Here is a 10421-nt window from a genome sequence, read left to right as displayed (position 1 = left end):
GCCTGCCGTAGACCTGGCTGCCTGCTGTGGTGCCTCTTGCAGAGCCAAACACTCTCCCTGGGCTTCCAGGAGGCAGCAGGCACACCTCCACCAGCGTGACACCAGGGCACGAGTGCCTCCCCCCAGGGCTTGCTTGCCCATCTGTTACACGCCCATTTCATAAGCAGGCTCCGTATGGTTGGAGGGGCCTGCAGCAGAGTGCAAGCAGCAGGAAACAGGCGTTCATTGCCAACTCCGCAGCCTGGGGACTTCCCAAGAGCAACTGTTGGCTTAACTGATGGTCACAGCCTGTTGTCAAGCAGGGAAGTGCCCATGGCCCCATTTCCTGTGGCTTCACCCCCGTGTACTATCTGCTGGCCTTTAACCATGTGAGGATAAGCGTCACCTGCCTCCTGAGTGACAGGTGCAACCCTGGGCAGTGGTGCTAGGCATTCATGAAACCTGCCTGTTCCCTCAGGGGACGCTGTGACGACCAAGCATGCATGAAGGATTGCACGTGCCAGAGAATGCAGACGTAGGGGTCGCTGACAGCCAACGAGGGAAAATACACGTGCAGGAGTTGGCCGGCACATGGCAGGCTCACCTCCTCAGTGCTCCCAAACTTGGTCATGGGCTCACATAAGGACCTTTTCTTCCCATTACCTAAACACATGCAGAGTTGGGTCCAGGCCTCTACCTGATTCCTGTGGTGCCAGGCAGGGCTGAACCCTTGCTGTGGTTGGGTGACCATGCTGGCACCTTCCTCGGCTGGAGGAAGGGTCCGGTGTTGGAGCGTGTGTTTGACTTGGGTCCTGCAACCTCTCTGAGCCCCAAAGGGAGACAGACACAGCCACCTGGCAGGGCTGTGGTTAGGAGACAGCAAACACATACTCTGGGCCAAACACATGGATGGTAATCATACAAGGAGTCCTGGTAGTTATTCCTAGACCAGAGTTTCCATAAAACTAATTCATTATTCTTCTCATCGTTTACTCTCAAGTTCTCTCTTCTCTGCCCTCAGACCAAGCTCAGTTTGTTAACAAAATCACAGAAAGCTTCCCTGCACCAGGGCTCCAAGGGACTGCTCCCTCCACTGAACCTTGACGTCTTTCACACTGGTGCTCCTGGCTGGGCAGTGCCTGGGACCCTTGGGGGCTTCCTTTCTTCCCTCACACCAGCCCTTTCCTTTCTGTTGCTGTTTGACCCTTGATCATTCACCCCTGGACTGTGACCCTTCCTGTAGCAGTGGGTGGCAGTGACCAGCCTTTATTGATCAAGTTGTGCTGTGCTCAGAGAGATCGAGGGACCTGTGTAGAAGGGCAGATAGCAACTTACGGGATTATTTTCTACATCCTCTTCCCTGTAACCCTGACCCCAAATTCCTATCATTGCTGTCATTACCCAGCTGCCTGAGGATGGCAGGAATTGGGGGAGACATCTTAGGATAGCTTGGGACTCCCAGAAGTTCAGAGAGGCCTGTTCTCATCTTATTGATGGGAGAAAAAGATGTATAAGCAAAGTGCCAGGAATTCCCCCTGAGGATTGGGCTGGGGTCCTCTAGTTGTGCCTCTGCTGGGTGTACTTAAGGAACTCAGGTGTTGTGACTCATTTACAGGACAGAGGATGAACACAGAACACAAAACACAAAGGCAGAACACAAAGAAAAACATGGACACACATACAGATGGTTGACTCGAGTAATAATACACCAGGTCAGTTTTATTTTTATACTCTAAAAGATTAAAGTTAGTTCCTTGTAGGTAACCACCCAGGCATGGCAGGGATAGCCATGAATTCTGGAATGTGTAGCCTTAGGGAAGCAGATGTCCCCTGACTCAGAATTTCAAGGTGGTTGCTCTGGGCACTAGGCATAGATAAAGGACCGAGATTAGCAAGGATGGGCAAGGTGAGCCACAGGGAGCATTTCTCATCCCCAGCTTTTCTTAGGGTGACCCCCTAAGATCTTCGGCTGACCCCCGGCAGCTGTGCATGGCTTAGGTCGCCCCTCCCATGAAGGGTCTTACCCATGTTTATCGTGTGGCCTCCAGACCCCAAATACTGTGGGGCAGGGTAGCTCAGCTTGCTCACTTGCAGCTCAGGTCCTTTGTTATGCCTCTAGGCAACAGCCTTGTTTATCACAAGGACCTTGTCCGGAAAAGATTACTTTCAAACACTGTGGGCAGAACACGTACATTACTCACTAACTTTAATTCTTAAACTAGGAAAATATATGTCAGTCCCCTACACTCAGGTTTGGTTTCTCAAATATCATCCATCCATCCATCCCTCTATTCATCCATCCCTCCATCCCTCCATCCATCCCTCTATTCATCCATCCTTCCATCCCTCCATCCATCCCTCTATTCACCCATCCCTCTATCTCTCTATTCATCCATCCCTCCATCCATCCCTCTATTCACCCATCCCTCCATCCCTCTATTCATCCATCCCTCCATCTATCCCTCTCTTCATCTATCCCTCCATCCCTCTATTCATCCATCCCTCCATCCATCCACCCCTCTATTCATCCATCCCTCCATCCATCCCTCTATTCATCCCTCCATCCATCCCTCTATTCAATCCATCCATACATCCCTCTATTCATCCATCCCTCCATCCATTTATCCATCCATACATACATATATTCATCCATTTATCCATCCATCCACCTATCCATCCACCTGTCCCTCCATCTATCCATCCAAGGGAAGCCCCTTAGAGACTGTGACCAGAGTCCAGGGGACAACACAAGAGTCTTGAAGCTCAGTGGTGCTGGGAAGTCCCCAGCAAGAAAAGTAGAGCGATAAATGTTTGAGAGGGAGAATTGCTAAACAGATACTACTTGTCTAGGTGTGAAGACTTGGACAAGCTGGGGGTGTCCAGAATGACTTGTGAGAGTGGGGAGATGGGAACAGTGGGGAGATAAGCTTTGAGTGAAGACACTGAGCTCAGGTTGGGATGCAGTGAATGTGGAGGACCCTGTGGGCTAGCCTTGTGACCAGAGGTCTTGAATACTATGGCAAGCTGGGTGTGGCCTCGGGGGTAATAGAGAATTACTTAGTAAGGCATTGGGCAGGAATTCATGAGACTCCTGAATGAGACCTTGCTAAATGGACATGTAACTGTGTGCTCTCTCCTACCAGTTTGTAAATGTGGTCCCCCAACTGCTCTTTTCAGATTGCTTTGAAATAAAGCTTACTTTTCTACAAAAAAAAATAAAGAGAGAGAACTACTTAGTTTTTGATCCAGGGAAGCAACACAGAGTCCTTGGAATTTAAGGAAGATCACATTGGATGGGGTATAAAGGAGAGAGGTCAAACACTTAGTAGGTGCTTGTCCAGATGGGGGTGGTGGACACCCAGGCTGGAGAAGGGAGGGGTGAGGCAGCTAAGTGTGACCTCTAAGGAAGATTTTAACAGGACTCATGAGCACCTTTTGACAAATAAAAAGTACTCTTTAACTCATCTGACTTACAAGTCACTCATTCACATCCGGGCATTGTGTGCCTGACCAGGTGAGGGCAGCCTCCTGGGAGAATGGGCGCGGGCTGCACTTTGTCCCTCCTGCGGGCCAGGCTTGTCTCCTGGCAGATTCAGTACTTTGCTTTCTGACTAACGGTCCTGTTCTTAACCTGGTTTTCCAGTTGTGCCTCTGTAGGAATGACAGCCACAGGAGCTGGTGCCTGCCCACCATTGTGTCCACGGCTAGCCCAGCTTGCAGATATGTTGGTCCTTCATGTCTGTGGCCCTGTGCCTTCTCCCCAGGCCGTCATGCAAGGCAGCAAGTTAGCCACACAGGCCTGCTCCCTGTGGGCTCCACTGCAGGCCCGAGTCGAGGGAGCCTTTCCCAAGCTGCTTTGTGGGATATCAGGACACAAAATCAAGGTGGTATAGGCTTCTGAGTGAGACTGGATTGGTTGAAATGGTCTAAGTTATTTAGAACCAAGTCTGGTTTAACTAAGTCTTATTACTTAAAACAGTGATCAAGCTCCAGAGAGCTGTTAAAATGCCAGAGAAATAGAAAATTATAATCCCCAAATACTGTGATTCTGCCTTGGTTAAAATTGTAGTTAAAACCACAGTTCCCAGTCACAGTGGTATTTAAAGAAAAACCCAAGAGAGTGAAAAAAAGCTTGATATCTTGAGAGCTTTGGGGAATGCTGTCGTGGGCTGCCAGGGCTGTGCAGTCCTAAGAAAACGCACAGACTAGGAGCTTCAATAGCAGAGATTAATTTTCTCCTAGTTCTGGAGGCTGGAAGTCTAAGATCAAGGTGCTGGCAGGGTTGTTTTCTCCTGAAGCCTCTCTCCTTGGCTTCTGGATGGATGTCTGGCTGTCTCCTGTGTCCTCACGGGGCCTTTACTCTGCATATGCCCAGCCCTGATGTCTCCTCCTCTTCTTAGGGGGACACCAGTCCAACCCTATGACCTCATTAACCTTAATTACCTCCTTAAAGACCCTATCTCCAAATACAGTCATATTGGGAGTTATGGCTTCAAACTAGGATTTTTGAGGGGACACAATTTAGCCTCTAACACCAATCCTTTTTGATAGAAGAAGAAGGTTGGAGACTATTGATTAGTTACTATAAATGTACAAGGGATAAAAAACTTACACTTTAAATATTTTATTTTATAATTTTATCATATTTAACAAACTCTTATATGGTACTTATTATAAGTCAGGCACTATTTTAAGAAATTTACAAATATTGACTCATGGGGTGAAGGACCTATTTAAGGTCAATTTCAATGTTTTTTCTATCTTGTTGATATATGCTACATGGATGGAGAAGTCCCTAGGGATAACGATTATTATTACACCTATGCTCCTGTTCATGACCTGTTACTTGTATCCTTGAGACTCTACATGATTGTTACAGGAAGATGCATTTGTCAGAATGTTTGCTGTAGGATATTGCGTCAGCTCACTCCTGGGTATCAACTGTGTTTGTCTCAGAACATCAAATTTGCTCACCAACTGTATTGTAATTCACCCACCCACAGTCCCCTCGCTGTTCTTGTTATCATTTCTTCTTTCTGGATATAAATGCTTCTTGGGAAAAGTAGTTTCAGGTCTTTCTCCTCAATCCCCTTTTAAGTTGCCATCAATTGGCATTTGTCGATTATTTCTTGTAAAAACACAGCACTCCCTCTCGTTCTTCACTCTCCACACCACTGGAACACAGGAGATGCACACAAAGGCACCTGCTCCCCTCTGAGCTGGTGCCACTAGGCCCTGAGCTTCCTTCTGTCGCCTCTGTCAGGGTCCTGAGCCTGTCTCCATCCTCTCCCATCACCAGGCTCGCTGTCTCCCAAGGCCCAGCCCCTGCCCCACCACACTCCCTCACCCTGGGCCAGGGCCAGGCCTCCTTCACTGCCTCTCCTGCTTATTCCTGCCTGGAGTCAGTGCTCCTCTGACCCCGTGCCTTTTCTTCTCCCTTCTCTGTCTTGACCCTACTTGTCTTCTCTGTCACCTTGATTTGCAGCCTGTGGACACGGACCAGTACCTCCCAGTGCACTCCGGCCCACAGCCACAAGTCCTAAGGGTGCCTGTGGCAGGGAGGACTTTGGAACAGACTTCTGTCAAGGAAGTGGAGTGGAAAAACTAAGAAGAAAAGGGAGAAAAAGAAACGATATAAAGTGAAAGAAGTCCTTGCTCATATTTTAGAATTGGATGATGGTAACTGAAGTGCTATGTAGCTTAGATTCTGTGGAATAAATGTAAAAGCATGATGTGCCTTTTTTATTTTAAAATGACAACTTTTAGGATACAACTATTTAGATACCTTGAGATGAAAGAAAGGACATGTATTTTTAAATGTTCAGGAGAGCACACGGATTTTCAAGACAAATGGGGCCAAGAAAGAATACCACTGGAGACAGGCGTGCAGCCGGGGGTGCATGTGAGCAGGGCCTGGTCTGCAGCGATGGCCCCACCTCCGGGAGATGGTGGCAATGGCAGCTCAGGGTGGCACCTTGCCTGGATCACCAACTCCTCAGAGTAATAAGAAAGGCTACCTTTGTGGGTGGCCTACAGTCTTAAGAGCTCTCTAAGTCTGTCCAGTGACTCTCTGAGCCAAGTGGTATGTTAATTATTTTAAAATGAGAGCTGGGCTCTGTTTCTTCCCAAGTCACCATCCAGTTAAGATATGACGAGTATGTCTGTGGCAGCAGCCCAGCCTGCCTGACTGTGAATGCCACCAGCCAGCAAGCACACGAGCCACCCACCAACTGTGAACAGCTATCATGGGCTGAAGTGTGTCCCCCCTAAATTCATATCTTGAAGCCCTAAGCCCCAGTACCTCAGTATGGAACTGTGTTTGGAGATTGGGCCTTTACAGGGGTGATTAAGGTAGAGTGAGGCTGTCAAAGTGATATCTGGGCACTCAGAGTGACACAGGAGTCCATGCACAGAGGAAAGGCCCTGCGGGCACACAGAGTGAGAGCTGCTGCCTGCAAGCCATGGGAGGAGACCTCAGGAGAAGCGGCCCCACTGGCCTTGATCTTGGACCTTCAGCTTCCAAAGCTGCCAGCAAATCCATATCTGTTTAAGCCCCCCAGCCCGTGGTACTTTGTGAAACCACACTGCTCTGGATTGCATCCTGAGGACAAGCCCTTGCGTCTGCCTCTCCAGGATGTCTACAAAATTGGTGGTATTGGTACTGTCCCTGTGGGCCGAGTGGGGACTGGTGTTCTCAAACCCGGCATGGTGGTCACTTTTGCTCCAGTCAATGTTACAATGAAAGTAAAATCCGTTGAAATGCACCACGAAGCTTTGAGCGAAGCTCTTCCAGGGGGCAATGTGGGTTTCAACATCAAGAATGTGTCTGTCAAAGATGTTCGTCGTGGCAATGTTGCTGGTGACAGCAAAAATGACCCACCAATGGAAGCAACAGGCTTCACTGCTCAGGTGATTATCCTGAACCATCCAGGCCAAATCAGTGCTGGCTACGCTCCTGTACTGGACTGTCACATTGCTCACATTGCCTGCAAGTTTGCTGAAGGAAAAGATTGATCGCCGCTCTGGAAAGAAGCTGGAAGATAGTCCTAAATTCTTGAAGTCTGGTGATGCTGCCATCGTCAATATGGTTCCTGGCAAGTCCATGTGTGTCGAGAGCTTCTCAGACTATCCTCCTCTGGGTCGTTTTGCTGTTCGTGATATGAGACAGACAGTTGCTGTGGGTGTCACCAAAGCAGTGGACAAGAAGGCTGCTGGAGCTGGCAAGCTCACCAAATCTTCCCAGAAAGCTCAGAAGGATAAATGAATATTATCCCTATACTTGCCACCCCACTCTTAATCAGTGGTGGAAGAGCAGTCTCAGAACTGTTTATTTCAATTGGCCACTTAAATTTAATAGTAAAAGATTTGTCGTTAATAACAATGCATCGTAAAACCTTCCAAGGAAAGGAAAATGTTTTGTGGACTACTTTTGTTTATTTTTATGTGGTAGTTTTAAGTTATTAGTTTCTAAAATCAGTATTTTTAATGAAAATAACTTGACCAAAAATCTGTCACAGAATTTTGAGACACATTAAAACAAAGTTTAATGAGAAAAAATAAAATCCATTAGGATTTTCACAGGGATTGCATTTAATAGCTTTAGGTAGCATTGCCACTTAACAATATTAAGTCTTCCAATCTGGGAACATGAGATGTCTTCCCACTTATTTATGTCTTTTACTTTTTATTTTATTTTAATTAATTAATTTTTTCATCATATTATGGGGGTACAAATGTTAAGGTTACATATATTACCCTTGCCCCCACTCCCCCCTCCAGTCAGAGCTTCAAGTATGTCCATCCCCCAGTTGGTGAGCATTGCACTCATTATGTACGTATGTATACACCCATCCCCTCCCCCGCACCTGCCCAACACCCAATAGATGTTACTCCTATATGTCCACTTAGGTGTTGATCAGTTAATATCAATTTGCTGGTGAGTACATGTGGTGCTCATTTTTCCATTCTTGGGATACTTCACTTTATAGAATAGGTTCTAGCTCTAGGCAGGAAAATACAAGAGGTGCTATATCACCATTGTTTCTTATAGCTGAGTACTACTCCATGGTATACATATACCACATTTTATTAATCCACTCATGTATTGATGGGAACTTTGGTGGTTTCCACATCTTTGCAATTGTGAATTCTGCTGCTATAAACATTCGAGTGCAGGTATCCTTTTAATAGAGTGACTTTTGTTCTTTTCGGAAGATGCCCAGTAATGGGATTGCTGGATCAAACGGTAGATCCACTTGTAGCCCTTTAAGGTATCTCCATATTGCTCTCCACAGAGGTTGAACTAGTTTGCAGTCCCACCAGCAGTGTAGGAGTGTTCCTATCTCTCCAAATCCATGCCAACATTGATTGTTTTTGGACTTGTTAATAAAGGCCATTCTCACTGGAGATAAGTGATATCTCACTGTGATTTTGATTAGCATTTCCCTGATGATTAGAGATGTTGAACATTTTTTATATGTTTGTTGGTCATTCTTCTGTCTTCTTTAGAAAAGTTTCTGTTCAAGTCCTTTGCCCACTTTTTAATAGGGTTATTTCATTTTTTCTTGCTTATTTTCTTGAGTTCTAAGTATATTCCAGTTATCAGCCCCTTATCAGATGCGTAGGATACAAAAATTTTCTCCCATTCTGTAGGTTGTCTGTTTACTTTCATGACTATTTCTTTGGCTCTGCAGAAGCTTTGTAGTTTCATCATGTCCCATTTATTTATTTTTGTTGCTGCTGTGATTGCCTTTGGGGACTTCTTCATAAACTCTTTGCCCAGGCCGATGTCTAGGAGAGTGTTTCCAACATTTTCCTCTAGAATTCTAATAGTTTCATACCTTAGGTTTAAGTCTGTTATCCAGCATGAGTTGAATTTTGTGAGAGGTGAAAGGTGTGGGTCCTGTTTTAGCCTTCTACAGGTGGCTATCCAGTTTTCCCAGCACCATTTATTGAAAAGGGATTCTTTTCCCCAGCGTATGTTTTTGTCTGCTTTGTCAAAGATTCGCTGGCTATATGAGGATGGTTTTATATCAGCATTCTCAGATCTGTTCCACTGGTCAATATTCCTATTTTTGTGCCAATACCAGATTGTTTTAATTACTACAGCTTTGTAGTATAGCTTGATATCTGGCATATTAATGCCTCCCATTTTGTTGTTGTTGCCTAGAATTGCTTTTGATATTTGGGGGTCTTCTTTGGTTCCATACGAAACGTAAAATTATTTTTTCTATATATGTGAAGAATGGTGATGGGATTTTAATAGGTATTGCATTGAATCTGTAGATCAGTTTGGGTAGTATAGACAATTTAATGATGTTGAGTCTGCCGATCCACAAGCATAGTATGGATTTCCATATGTTTATATCCTCTGCTATTTCCTTTCTCAGTGTTTCATAGTTCTCCCTGTAGAGGTCTTTTACCTCCTTGGTTAAGTATATTCCTAGGTACTTTAATTTCTTTGTTGCTATTGTGAAGGGAATTGAGTCTTTGATTTGGTTCTCAATTTGATTGTTGTTGGCGTATATGAATGCCTCTGATTTCTGTGTACTGATTTTGTATCCTGAGACTTTACTAAATTCATTTACCAGTTCCAGGAGTTTCTTGGTTGAATCTTTGGGGTTTTCTAAATAGAATATCATATCATCAGAAACAATGAAAGTTTGATATCTTCTGCCCCTATTTGGATACCTTTAATTCCACTTTCCTGTCTGGTGTAGCCAGGAATTCCAGCACTATGTTGAATAGAAATGGAGATAGTGGGCAGCCTTATCTGGTTGCAGTTCTAAGTGGAAATGCTTTCAATTTTTCCCCATTCAGTATGATGTTGGCTATGGGTCTGTCATATATGGCTTGTATCATTTTTAGGTATGTTCCTTTTATGCCTATTTTATTAAGTGTTCGTATCATGAAAGGGTGTTGAATTTTGTCAAAAGTTTTTTCTGCATCTATTGAAAGAATCATGTGGTCTTTGTTTTTGCTTCTGTTTATGTGGTGAATTGCATTTATAGATTTACGTATGTTGAACCATCCCTGCATCCCTGGGATGAAGCCCACTTGGTCGTGGTGGATTATTTTTTTGATAAGCGTCTGGATTCGGTTAGCTAAGATTTTGTTGAAAATTTTTGCATCTATATTCATTAGGGATATTGGTCTGTAGTTTTCTTTTTTGTTCCATCCTTTCCTGGTTTTGGTATCACAGTAATATTCGCTTCATAAAAGGTGTCAGGGAGGTTTCCGTTCTTCTCGATGTTGTGGAATAGTTTCTGCAGGATAGGTACTAGTTCTTCCTTGTATGTGTCGTTAAATTCGGATGTGAAACCATCTTGACCGGGACTTTTCTTTTTAGGGAGATTTTTAATTGCTGTTTCTATTTCAGCTCTTGAGATTGGTCTGTTCAGGGAGTCTATTTCTTCCTGGTTGAGCCTAGGGAGGCTGTGTGT

The 10421-nt window shown here is 45.1% G+C and overlaps 1 pseudogene; it reads left to right on the top strand.

Annotated features, from left to right (window-relative positions):
* Positions 1-6384: 6384 nt before the first annotated feature.
* LOC142872289 (elongation factor 1-alpha 1 pseudogene) lies at positions 6385-7243 on the top strand (annotated as a pseudogene).
* The last annotated feature ends 3178 nt before the right edge of the window (positions 7244-10421 follow it).

Source organism: Microcebus murinus, chromosome 8 (genome assembly GCF_040939455.1).
Source record: "Microcebus murinus isolate Inina chromosome 8, M.murinus_Inina_mat1.0, whole genome shotgun sequence".
In the NCBI taxonomy this organism is placed as follows: domain Eukaryota; kingdom Metazoa; phylum Chordata; class Mammalia; order Primates; family Cheirogaleidae; genus Microcebus; species Microcebus murinus.
This window is presented reverse-complemented; position numbering and strand designations above follow the sequence as displayed.